At 45.1% G+C, this 10,321-nt stretch overlaps 1 long non-coding RNA gene across 1 annotated transcript; it reads left to right on the top strand.

The window, feature by feature from the left end:
- Positions 1 to 595: 595 nt before the first annotated feature.
- LOC129204697 (uncharacterized) lies at positions 596 to 9,931 on the top strand. The gene is made up of 3 exons (XR_008576478.1): positions 596 to 736; positions 3,510 to 3,737; positions 8,909 to 9,931. It is a non-coding gene; the product is annotated as an uncharacterized LOC129204697 (long non-coding RNA).
- Positions 9,932 to 10,321: the final 390 nt, after the last annotated feature.

Genomic DNA, 10,321 nt, shown 5'->3' with positions numbered 1-10,321 from the left:
TAGATTTGAATATCAAAAATAATGATATGCCGTTTCAGCATTTAATTTTGGGGAAACATTCAGAAGATTTCCCCCTTGTACTGGCACAGTCAGTGATGAAGATAGAGGGAGATGAACTGTACTGTAGGTGGGAGCAGAGACACTGCAGCAGCTAATGTGAGGTTGAGCTTTAAATTTTTATGACAATTCATAAACTATTTTTCTAGCCGAGACCCTGGCTAATCGCAGCCTCTCCCTGACAATTTTCTTGTTCTGATTCTCATGGATTTAATAGTGTTCGTGGGGGGTAAGCCGGGTGAGATAGCTGGCTCTTGTAAGCTGCTTACGCTTGTGTACATTTTTCTTCGGGAATGTCATGTCTTCAGCAAGCTGTTTGCAGGCGAGTGATTTCTCTTAATTCTTGTCTGTCTAATGGTTTTACTAGTGGAGGGTGGACATGTGGATTCAAAGTGATGGCTCAGAAGCCTTTATTCTCGGCAAAATTGTACTGGGGTGGTTTTTTTTACATCTGATATTGTCTCCTTTCCACCTCTCCTGCCCCACCACCTTGGGGCTCTCTCCAACGCTTGCCATATTTTCCTTTTCAGATTTACTCTGTGGGCACTGCCAAAACTCTTCTCATCTCCCATCTTGACTAACGCTGTCTTTTCCTGTGTACATCCATATAGCAACTGTCAACACCGGGCATCTCCTCACCTTGCCCTCCATCTAACATTCCCACCACGCAGGGAGAAAGGTAAGACACAACAAATGTGATTTAACTAGTCTGAAATTTTAATTTCCTCAGCTTGCCAGCAATAGCAGCTGAGGACTCCTTTTTGGACCCCCTTCACTGACAGGGGGCTACTGGAAACCTCATAAGTCACTGAGCTTCCCTTTGGAAGGCAGAAGAGATCTTGCTCCTCACCACAGGAGCAGGGTTGGGTTACTCAAGCGCTTGTCTCTTCCAGGGTTAGACCATTTGCTTGGTCATTTTTGGCTCAATTTTTCCTTAAGCACACTTCCAGCTCTGCTTTTTCCCGGAACCGGTGCCCTGTGAGGGAATTTGCTGCTGTATCCCTGGGGTTTGATGTTGCTTTCTATGCTATGCAGCAGGAATATGGAGAAGATGGTGGAGCAGAACCCCATTTTATAACCAAAATAGCTTTTTCCCCTTGTGTGGTGACAGTGACCTCTGCCTTTGGTAATGTGTCCCAGTACCACTGTTAGGATCGTCTTTCTAGCTGGTTGTTCACGTCATGTCTCTCCCTTTCTGCTCACACCTTGAATCTCTCTGCTGAAGCCCCACTCTCCACCTTAGAGACTACAACTTTCCTCCCCTCCTCAGTAACACACAGAGCATCTCCAATGTCTGCCTGACTGCTGCTGCACCTTACTGTAGCGACTCCTGTTTTGCCAGTGTCAGCGGTCTGATGGTCCTGTCTCTGTGCATGGGCTGTCCTTTCTGAATCAGCTAGTTCATGTGTTATCACCTCAACCCTACAATTCCCTCTCAATGCCATTTCATCTGAAAAGCTTGCAAAAATTGCCACCCATTCATGGCTAGGTACAGGACCAATAAATACTTTAAAGACATCTTTTCTTTGGATACGTCCCTGACTGACTCAGTACCATCCATGGGCATCTCTCCAGCCCCAGTTCCTGCTGCTCTTCCCTGCATCCTTCCCTCTCTCCCGTCATTCATGTTGGTTTGTTGCACCAGTTAGCTGCAACCTGCATGCAACTATTGCTTTTCCTTTTCACATTGGTGACCTCCAGTTACTGTATTCCAGCAGGTATGGACAGTCTCTGGTGATTCACACCGTGGCATGGGAAGGGAGTGTGGTCCTGCTGCCTCCTCGCAGCCACCCACTCACCAGAGGCTAGGATGCACCTTCTCCTCAGCCAGACCTGTTATAGGGGTATTCAATGGTGGGAGATGGACTGGCAGAAGTCTCTCTTAAAATGCCGCAGAGCATCTGCTGGCCCTCTCACCTTCTGCAGTGCCAGGGCAAGAAGCATCATGGAAGGAGAGCGCTTTCTTCCCAGGGCTCTGGCATGGGTGGCCATCGAACTCCACAGCCAAATAATTGGTCCCCGTTGAACGTTGGCGGTCCTGTGACTCCAGTGTGACCGCTTTGGCAGGAGTCATCTGCAATTTAAAACACCTCTTACTTGGAGCAAAGGGTTTTGGTGCACACAGGAGTTTAGTTAGGAGCAAAACACTTCAGTGCAGTGAATTTATGCTCTGCTTCTGCTGTGGAGCTTCAGGTTTGATCGCTCTGTTGACTACATAGTATAAAACACACAAGAACAGTAACTTGACGTATGTATAAAGCCGATATAATAAATGCAGCTAGCCCTGAGGTAACAATGTGAATTTAAAGGCAGAGCAGAGCTTGTCCTTACAGTTTTTTCCCCACCCGCTGCCCCTTTTCTCCCACTGCAGTTCTGTTGTATGCAGGCACTGTGCCCAATACTCTCAATGCTTTCCCTCCCCGTGTTTTACATATATTACATATATGCCTTACAGTAGGGAGCAGCTTTAAAATTTTCGTGTGGCTTACCTCACCCTCTCAACCAGGAATTTCATAAATAAATCACTGTCTTTCAAGCATTTTTTGCAGGTTGCATCTGTCTAAAGCATGTGCGCTTCAATAAGTGTGCCTGACAGAGAAATTAAAAAGAAAAATCATCTCCCAAACAGAAACTGTAAGAGGCATGTTGAGCTAAACACTTGCTGCACATTATTACAAGGGCAATATGATTTGAGAAAGAGTGTTTAGCAAGTAAAGGTGACATTTTGTTTCCCTGAGCTCAGTGGGCCAGAACTTCACCTGGAGTAAATTGACGTAGAGTCATTGAAATCAATAGCTTTTTTGCACTCACTGGGACCAGTCCTGCTGAATTTTAGCCATCGGTTACCGAAGGGCTTATTTTTTTTGCTAAGGATCTAAATATTTCTTCATAGTATGTCTTGCTGTTGGGATTTATTCAGCTTTCTGTGAGTAATTCAAAGAGATTGTCCATTGAGACTGTTTTTCAGTAGAAATGTGGATTCTTAACTAAACAGATTTTTGGAAGCAAAACATATATGCTTTTCTTTGAAAAATCTGTCATGTAAATAGATGCTCATAAAAAAACAGGTTGTTTTTGTTAAAATTGAAAAATTTCAGTTGAGTGTGACCCCACATTTGATCTGGACATGCTGCCACAGTACCTGATAGGAAGTGTAGTGTGGGGATGTAAAGCCTCCCTTCCCCGCTGTACGCTGTGTTTCCCTGCTTTGCGGCTGCACCGTGACCAGAACAGGAGCCTGTGGAGCTCCATGAGATACAGTGAGGTCTGAGAGGCCAGCCCTCGGGGGAGCATGGCTGCGTGAGGCACTGCCATACCCCTGAGGCTTTGCAGTGATACGCTTACCTTGAAGGTTTTGGCCGTTTTCCCTTTAGCTGAAGAGTCACTGGCTTGAGAAATCCTGGAAAAAAGAATCCCACCCTAACCTATCGCATCTTCTTTTTCATCAAGAGTTTTGAGGCGTGGGGAGTGATGGGAGGAAGAAGGAGGCAATCCCTTCCCCATCTGTCAGCCATTCTCAGAGGGACCCCCCTCACTCTTCTGTTGAGTGCTCTCCTCCTGAGAGCATTTGCGCAATGATTAAAGGTCCTGGTGGAGACTATCTCTCTGTTGGGGAGCTGGAGACATGCCACATCCAGTGGGAATATCCGAGAAGCTCCTGGGAGGGAGTCGCAGTGGTGGTAAGTGTGGGGCACGTCGTGGTGGAGGTGCCAGGGCTCTGGCGGAGGCTCTGCGACTGCACGTAGAATCACAGAATGGTTTGGGTTGGAAGTGACCTCAAAGATCATCTAGTTCCAACCCCCATGCCATGGGCAGGGACACCCTCCACTAGACCAGGTTGCCCAAAGCCCCATCCAACCTGGCCTAGAACACTTCCAGGGAGGGGGCATCCACAGCTTCTCTGGGCAACCTGTGCCAGTGCCTCACCACCCTCGCAGTGAAGAATTCCTTCCTAATATCTAATCTATATCTACCCTCCTTCAGCTTAAACCCATTACCCCTTTTTCTGTCACTACTTGACTTTATAAACAGTCCTTCTCCATCTTTTCTGTAGGCGCCCTTCAGGTACTGGAAGGCTGCTATAAGGTGTTCCCAAATCTCAGCCACCCAGAGCTGCTCCCTCCCGCTTGTGATCCTGCCTGCCTCTGCACCTGGGAGAGGAGGGGGCTGAGCCTGAGCGCAGCGATGTTCAGCCGTGCCTCTCTTGGAGGAGCTCTGTGCTTTTAGGGTCAGGCATTGCCACGGCGCCCACCGCCAGCCTTGGCGTAAGGAGTGATGGGCAGGTCTTCTTCCTGCTTCCAAGTTGCTTCCTTTTTTGGTTCATACGGCTGAGCAGTGCACAAGAGCCAAAGGGCAGGTTTTGTGTATCTTTTGCTGAATAACAAGCCTTTACACCATTCCCATTTTAATTCGAAAGCGTTGCGGATAATCTGAGTGATGCTTATTTGCAGTAAGGCCACTTTACACCAGGACCTTAAAATAGCAAACACTAAATTTGCCCTCTCTTTAAGACCTTTGTTTATTGCCAGAAAGGGTTAAAGTGGCCCTTGTGGAAAGGAAAACAGAGTTTATTTATTCCAAAGGCGTTTTTTCTTAAATCCTGTAGGAGGGCTGATTTTTCTATATACAGTTTTATGTTTGGATTGTGCTCAGAAATAGGGGTATAAATACTAAATGCATACCTAAAATGTACATACAGCCTTCTCTTTGTTTTGCCAGCAGACACAACACGGGATGGCCCTGCCCGCTTCCCGCTGGACTCGGCATCCCTCTCTGCCTCTCACCTTGCTTCAGCTGTGTGTGAAAAACTAGTCACTGCAATGGCCTCGGGATCACGAGAAAAACAGCGTCTTTTAAAGAGGGCATGTTCGTACTTAGATGGAGCTTTATTGCATTTTAATCTCTATATCCTTAAACCTATAAATATAAGCTAATGCTAAAATCAATTTTGAACTTTTTAACTTGATTTTAAGGCCATCTTTTTTTCCCTTTCATTAACTGAATTGGGAAAAAAAAATACCCAAACAAAAGTCTGTGTAGTGATTGTACACTGTAAGTTGCTGTGCTCTTTTGCATAAAAGATTTTCCATATTACAGCAGGGGGCCTTCCCCTGGTATGTCAGTAAGAAGAAAATTAATTTCTTACATCCGCCTGTCATTTGCCCTTTTATGATTGAACTGTATACTGTCAGACAACCACAAAAATGACAAAAGCTTTTGCAACCGAATACATCTGATAATTGTGGTGTTTGGCTAAATTTAGGACTACAGCCATTCATGCTGCAGTGTCCAATAGAGAAAAAAAAGAAGAAACGGTGTGTAATCCTATTTTACAGTCTGAGAGACTTTAGTGATCACCTTACATGATCCATCACCTTAAATAGTATTTCTATTTTGTTAATCTTCTAGATTTTAAGGATTTTTTTTGGTTATTATTTTAAGGAATTTTTTTAACACAAACCAAGCTTCTAAATACTTCAAAGAAGAAGGTACACATGGGGTTGCCTTTTCAGTTTATGAATTTTGAGGTTAAAGCGATTCACCTTTGCAGAGCGCCTGCAAAGCGTGTACAACCCCAGGGGTTCGTGCATGCTTTGGGGCATGAGGGCTACAAGATCCTCCTGAGAAGCAAATGTGCAGTACCGGTACTGTAGGAAGTTATGGGAAACTCAGGGAGGTTTTGCAAATGGAAAACCTCCCCAGCATTCTTCCTTTCTACACGGGAGACAATGATTATGTGCTGCCTTTGGAAGCGTCCTGTGCAAGCAGGTTCCACGTGTTTGTATTAACCAAGAATATCGTATTTATTCAAGCAAATCCGACACAGCAATTGATGAGTTTTAAAATCTAGGTGGAAGCCATATGGTCTAGACGACCTTTAAAGGTCCCTTCCAACCCAAATGATTTTATGATTCTATGGTCTGTTCCAAAGCTTATTGGTATCAATAGGAAGATTCGACCAAGGCCCTTTTTTAAAGGGTACCAGTTAAAAGCAGGTTCTGATTTTGACTTTGGCCAAATTGGGTTGAAATTTTCATTCCTAAGAATATGAGAATAGTATGAGAAATCAAATTGTAGAATAGTTCAAGGAAACATGCTTAAGATTTTGATGTATCGGTAAAACTATTTCAACCGATCAAGACAATTTAAAGCAATACAAACGCTCTCTGTTAATCTATAGTAATCATTACATGACTTGATTAAACATAATCTGGCAAAATATACACCACTTGGGGGACCCTGGTCTGCACCTTGCTCAGGCAAAAGCTCCAGTGAGAGGTTTTCATCAGCTGTGCAATGCTGAGGCTTTGAAAACTTCACCAGTCTATAGTCTAACACAAATCGATATAACTAATAGTATTAGACTGATATTACAAACAAATCATTTTCTTCCAGAGCAGAAAAATCTTTCCATCAGATCATGAGAGCATACTGAAGTGAGAAATGATTTTATATGAAGTTCTTTCCAATGGTTATCATTCGTATATGTAGCTATTTAGGGTTTTCTGAGAGTAGTTTGAAGTTCTTGTTATTGATTTGATGCGTTTTAATGTATTTTCATGACCTTTCAAAACACATTGTTAAAAATTCTATATTTACTTTGTTGCTGTGTAACGACATTGATATAATTAATATTTAACCCACGTACCTCCAGTATGAATCCTCCCATCCTCATCCACATCGTATACATAGCAGTCAGGAGCACTGTCCCCTTCCTTTCCTACTGAACTGGAGAGAAACACCATGATCAAAGAGGGCTACAGTAAATAAAGAAAGGGGTGACAGAGATGGCAGGCACCGGTCACATTGGAGGAAGGTGCTTAAAAAATATTTATCAGGTTCCAGATGTATCTTAGTTTCATGGTTATTAATTTATCAGGAAAGTTGGGTCTGGAAGACAATGAAAAGATGTATGCATATGTGTAGGATGGGGGAGAAGTAAATGAACCCAGAGCCCGGTGGATGAGTGATGGGGTTTGTCTGAGTTAAATTCAGTGGCATCAAGAAGGGACCAGGGATGGCTTCAGGGCATTAGTGCCAATGGGACCTGGTGGGACGCTGAGGTTTTCACACCCGCCCCCCCCCCGGCCCCAGCACTTTCAGCTTTTAGTTCCCTATAAAAAGAAAAGATAAAGTGGACCAAAATGTTAACTGAAGAAAACTGAGATCTTCAGTGCATTTGTCAGGATAAAGCTATTAATGGGACTGTAACTGTGATGAAAATTCAAGTCTTTGACTTTAATAACGGCTGATGATAATATTATTAATACGGACGTTTCACACTTCATTTTTATTTCAGATTATATTTTTAAATATTTAAAATGGACTTTAAAATATGACTATTATTAGGACGTATCTGATGTTATGCTAGATTGCCATGTCTGTTGGATGTAGTACATACATACAGGAGCTGTGGCATACACTCCATCAAATATCCTCCCTGGAATTCAATATGCAAATTATGGGACACTAAGATTTGAAGTATGATGCTTTCAATGTAGAGTATGTAAAAATTATTGTTTGAGCTGATACACAACTTTAATGAAGGATGGATGGTATTTACTATTCCCATGTTAAGATTTTGCTGCTTCGGTACTGGAAGGCTGCGGTGCCTCCGGTTTCTAACGGGGCTTAGTCCTCCTCTGCGCACCGAGAGCTCTCCTACCTGGTGTGCTATCGAGCAAAGTGCTGCGGCACAGGATGAGTCCCCATAACCAAATGCACAAGAGCTTTGCCGAACTGAAGCTTTATCCTTGCCAGAGGTGACATACATTACGGAGCGGATTGATTCCCTCCCTCGTTTGAGGTTGCATGAAAGCGTTTGTATAAAGGAGCTCTAGGGGAGGACTGGGCGTGCAGTCCCAGCAGCTGCCATGAGCCTGTGGGGCTGCAGGAGCTGGAGAACTGGGCTATGGAGCTGGGGGAAGAGGTGCAACAGGGCCCAGGGCATCCCAGCTCATCCTTGCAGCAGTCGCACTACGGTTTTGCATTCCTTGTGTTCATGCGCTTGGGAAGCTGTTGGGAGCCTCATGATCAGTCTGAAGGGAGGGGAAGGCCCAGTTACTATGAGCTGGCTGAAATGGGCCTTGTTGCAGCATCAAAGGGATGACCAGCTGTTGTGGCTTTGACAAGCTAAACTCAAATTCAGCATCTCTGCAGTAGAGTCACTTCTGCTTGTCTTGCAGCCAGCCTGAGCGGGGCAGATGGAGGGCACATGTCTTGCTGGAGGTCAGACAGTAAGTCAATAGCTTTACCAAGATGAGATGCCAGGACCTTTTATTTTCTCACAACCATATGCTCCTCTCTTTTACATCTTCTGGGGGTGGCAGATGGGTAGAAGTTACCTCCTTTCAGAGCAAAGGTGGCTGGCGACAGGGTAAATGCCACTACACCTTCCAGAGGGTGCTGTGCTGTCTGTGCCACTTACACAATAGAGATGAGAGCCATTGGGAACAACCATTTAGCTTCTCTTCTAGCCCTTCTTGCAGTTCTTAGTTTAACACAATGCAAACCCCTGCATTTTGCACGGTGAGCTTTCCTGGAGGGCTGGTTAAAGTCCATGTGTCAGTAAAACTAGTGGACGCCAGTCACACGCCTGGACATCCTGGGGGATGTGCAGGGGTAACCAGAAGATTCTATACTGTTAGATCCACAAATCTCCCAAATGTCTGGATGGACATAGTCTCTGCCCTTCTCTGGCTGACAGTCCCATTGACGCAGCCATGGGACAGGGCAGTGCCAGCAGATAGTTACCCAGAAGTTCTGCCTGACTGGGGAGAGGAGTTTTCCCTTTGAATCAAAACTTTGTGCCTTAACGGGCCCACTTCCCCCACCCCTTCATCTCTTTCAGGATCCTGCTGACTACCCTGCTCCCATTTCGTTCCCCGAACGCCGGCTCTGCTGCTACCACCCCTGTGCCCTCTGCAGACTCTTCAGTGCTGCCACCACCTATGGGCTTGCAAAGCCACCGGAACCCTGTGGGCTGATGGAGCTGGTATAGTGACTGTCCCCAGCACAGTGCTTGGAGACACCTGAGTTGGCTGAAGCAGGGCCTGGAGGGGTTCCTGGATTTGCTCGGAAACCCTCTGCTAGCACATGACCTCCTGGCGTGCCCTGGCTCAGGCAGCAGACACGAAGCATTTGCAGAGAGAGCAGCAAGCGGGACTTCGTAGTGCGGCACAACGGGGTGTTGCACCTCTGAAAAAGCAGGAACCCTCTTGCCTCCTGAAAACTAACAGCAACTTTCCCTGAGAGGTTTGTATTTTACAGGAGGCATGTCAGCTTGCTGTCCTGATTATACAGCTGCTAGCCTAGTTCTGGGAAACGAGTGCATGAAAATGAGTGCAGAAAATGAGGCTTCTAATAAGGCTCAAAGACTTTGAACTTCCCCTATTGTCACCGTAGGTCTTCCCCTACTTGCTTAGCAGAGGGAGAACTATTCAGCTACAATCAAATAATGCAAATGACCTGAAGGAAATTCATCCTAGAGACACTTGCTGGATACACTGCTAATATGGTTTCCTCTCTTTCACTATTCAACCAGAATCTAGGATGACCTTTCCAATGAAACATAAAACCTACAATGTGCACCCTTACTAATGTATTCTAATGCAATTAGTTCATACAAAAGGCTTGTTAAATTTGCAGTATCTGCTTTCACCTTTACAATAATTGCTAGTGATCCCAAACCATAAGTGTGTGTCATTCTGCAAGGCTCCTGAACTGTAAATAAAATGGAAAGTTTATTTGATAACTCTCCTGCCTGTCTCAACAGTCCTGCTTTTCTCGCAGAGGTGCCTACATGAAGCCTACCAGAAGCTTAAACCTGGCTCAAGAGAGAGGGTCAAAAGAAAAGATGTAAGCTGTAGCGAGGTGTTAGGGCAGGATTGATACTGCCAGTCTACATCATTGTGCTTTTTGGGGTGCAAGAAAGGAAATGCTAAAGTTAATGAGAAATACGGAGTCTTACAACATTGCTGGGTAGTGGCTCCATTTGGCTGGGGAAATAAAGGCTGGCGCTCCTCTCTGGGTCGTGTTTATTGTGCTACAATCCCTTCTAAATAGTTTTGTCACACAGAGAAACCCATGAATAATTACCTCCTTATATCTCTTGAATCGTGCAGGAAAGTTGCCATCCCAAATAAATGTCCACTGTGCCATTAAGCTGCCATGTGATCGAGCTCTAAGGGCTTCTGGAGGAATGCGACACTTGGGTGGGTGGGATGGTGCCATAAGCAAGTCTGGTTCATTCACCAAAGTCAGC

The sequence above is a fragment of the Grus americana genome, chromosome 3, assembly GCF_028858705.1.
Source record: "Grus americana isolate bGruAme1 chromosome 3, bGruAme1.mat, whole genome shotgun sequence".
NCBI lineage: Eukaryota > Metazoa > Chordata > Aves > Gruiformes > Gruidae > Grus > Grus americana.
This window is presented reverse-complemented; position numbering and strand designations above follow the sequence as displayed.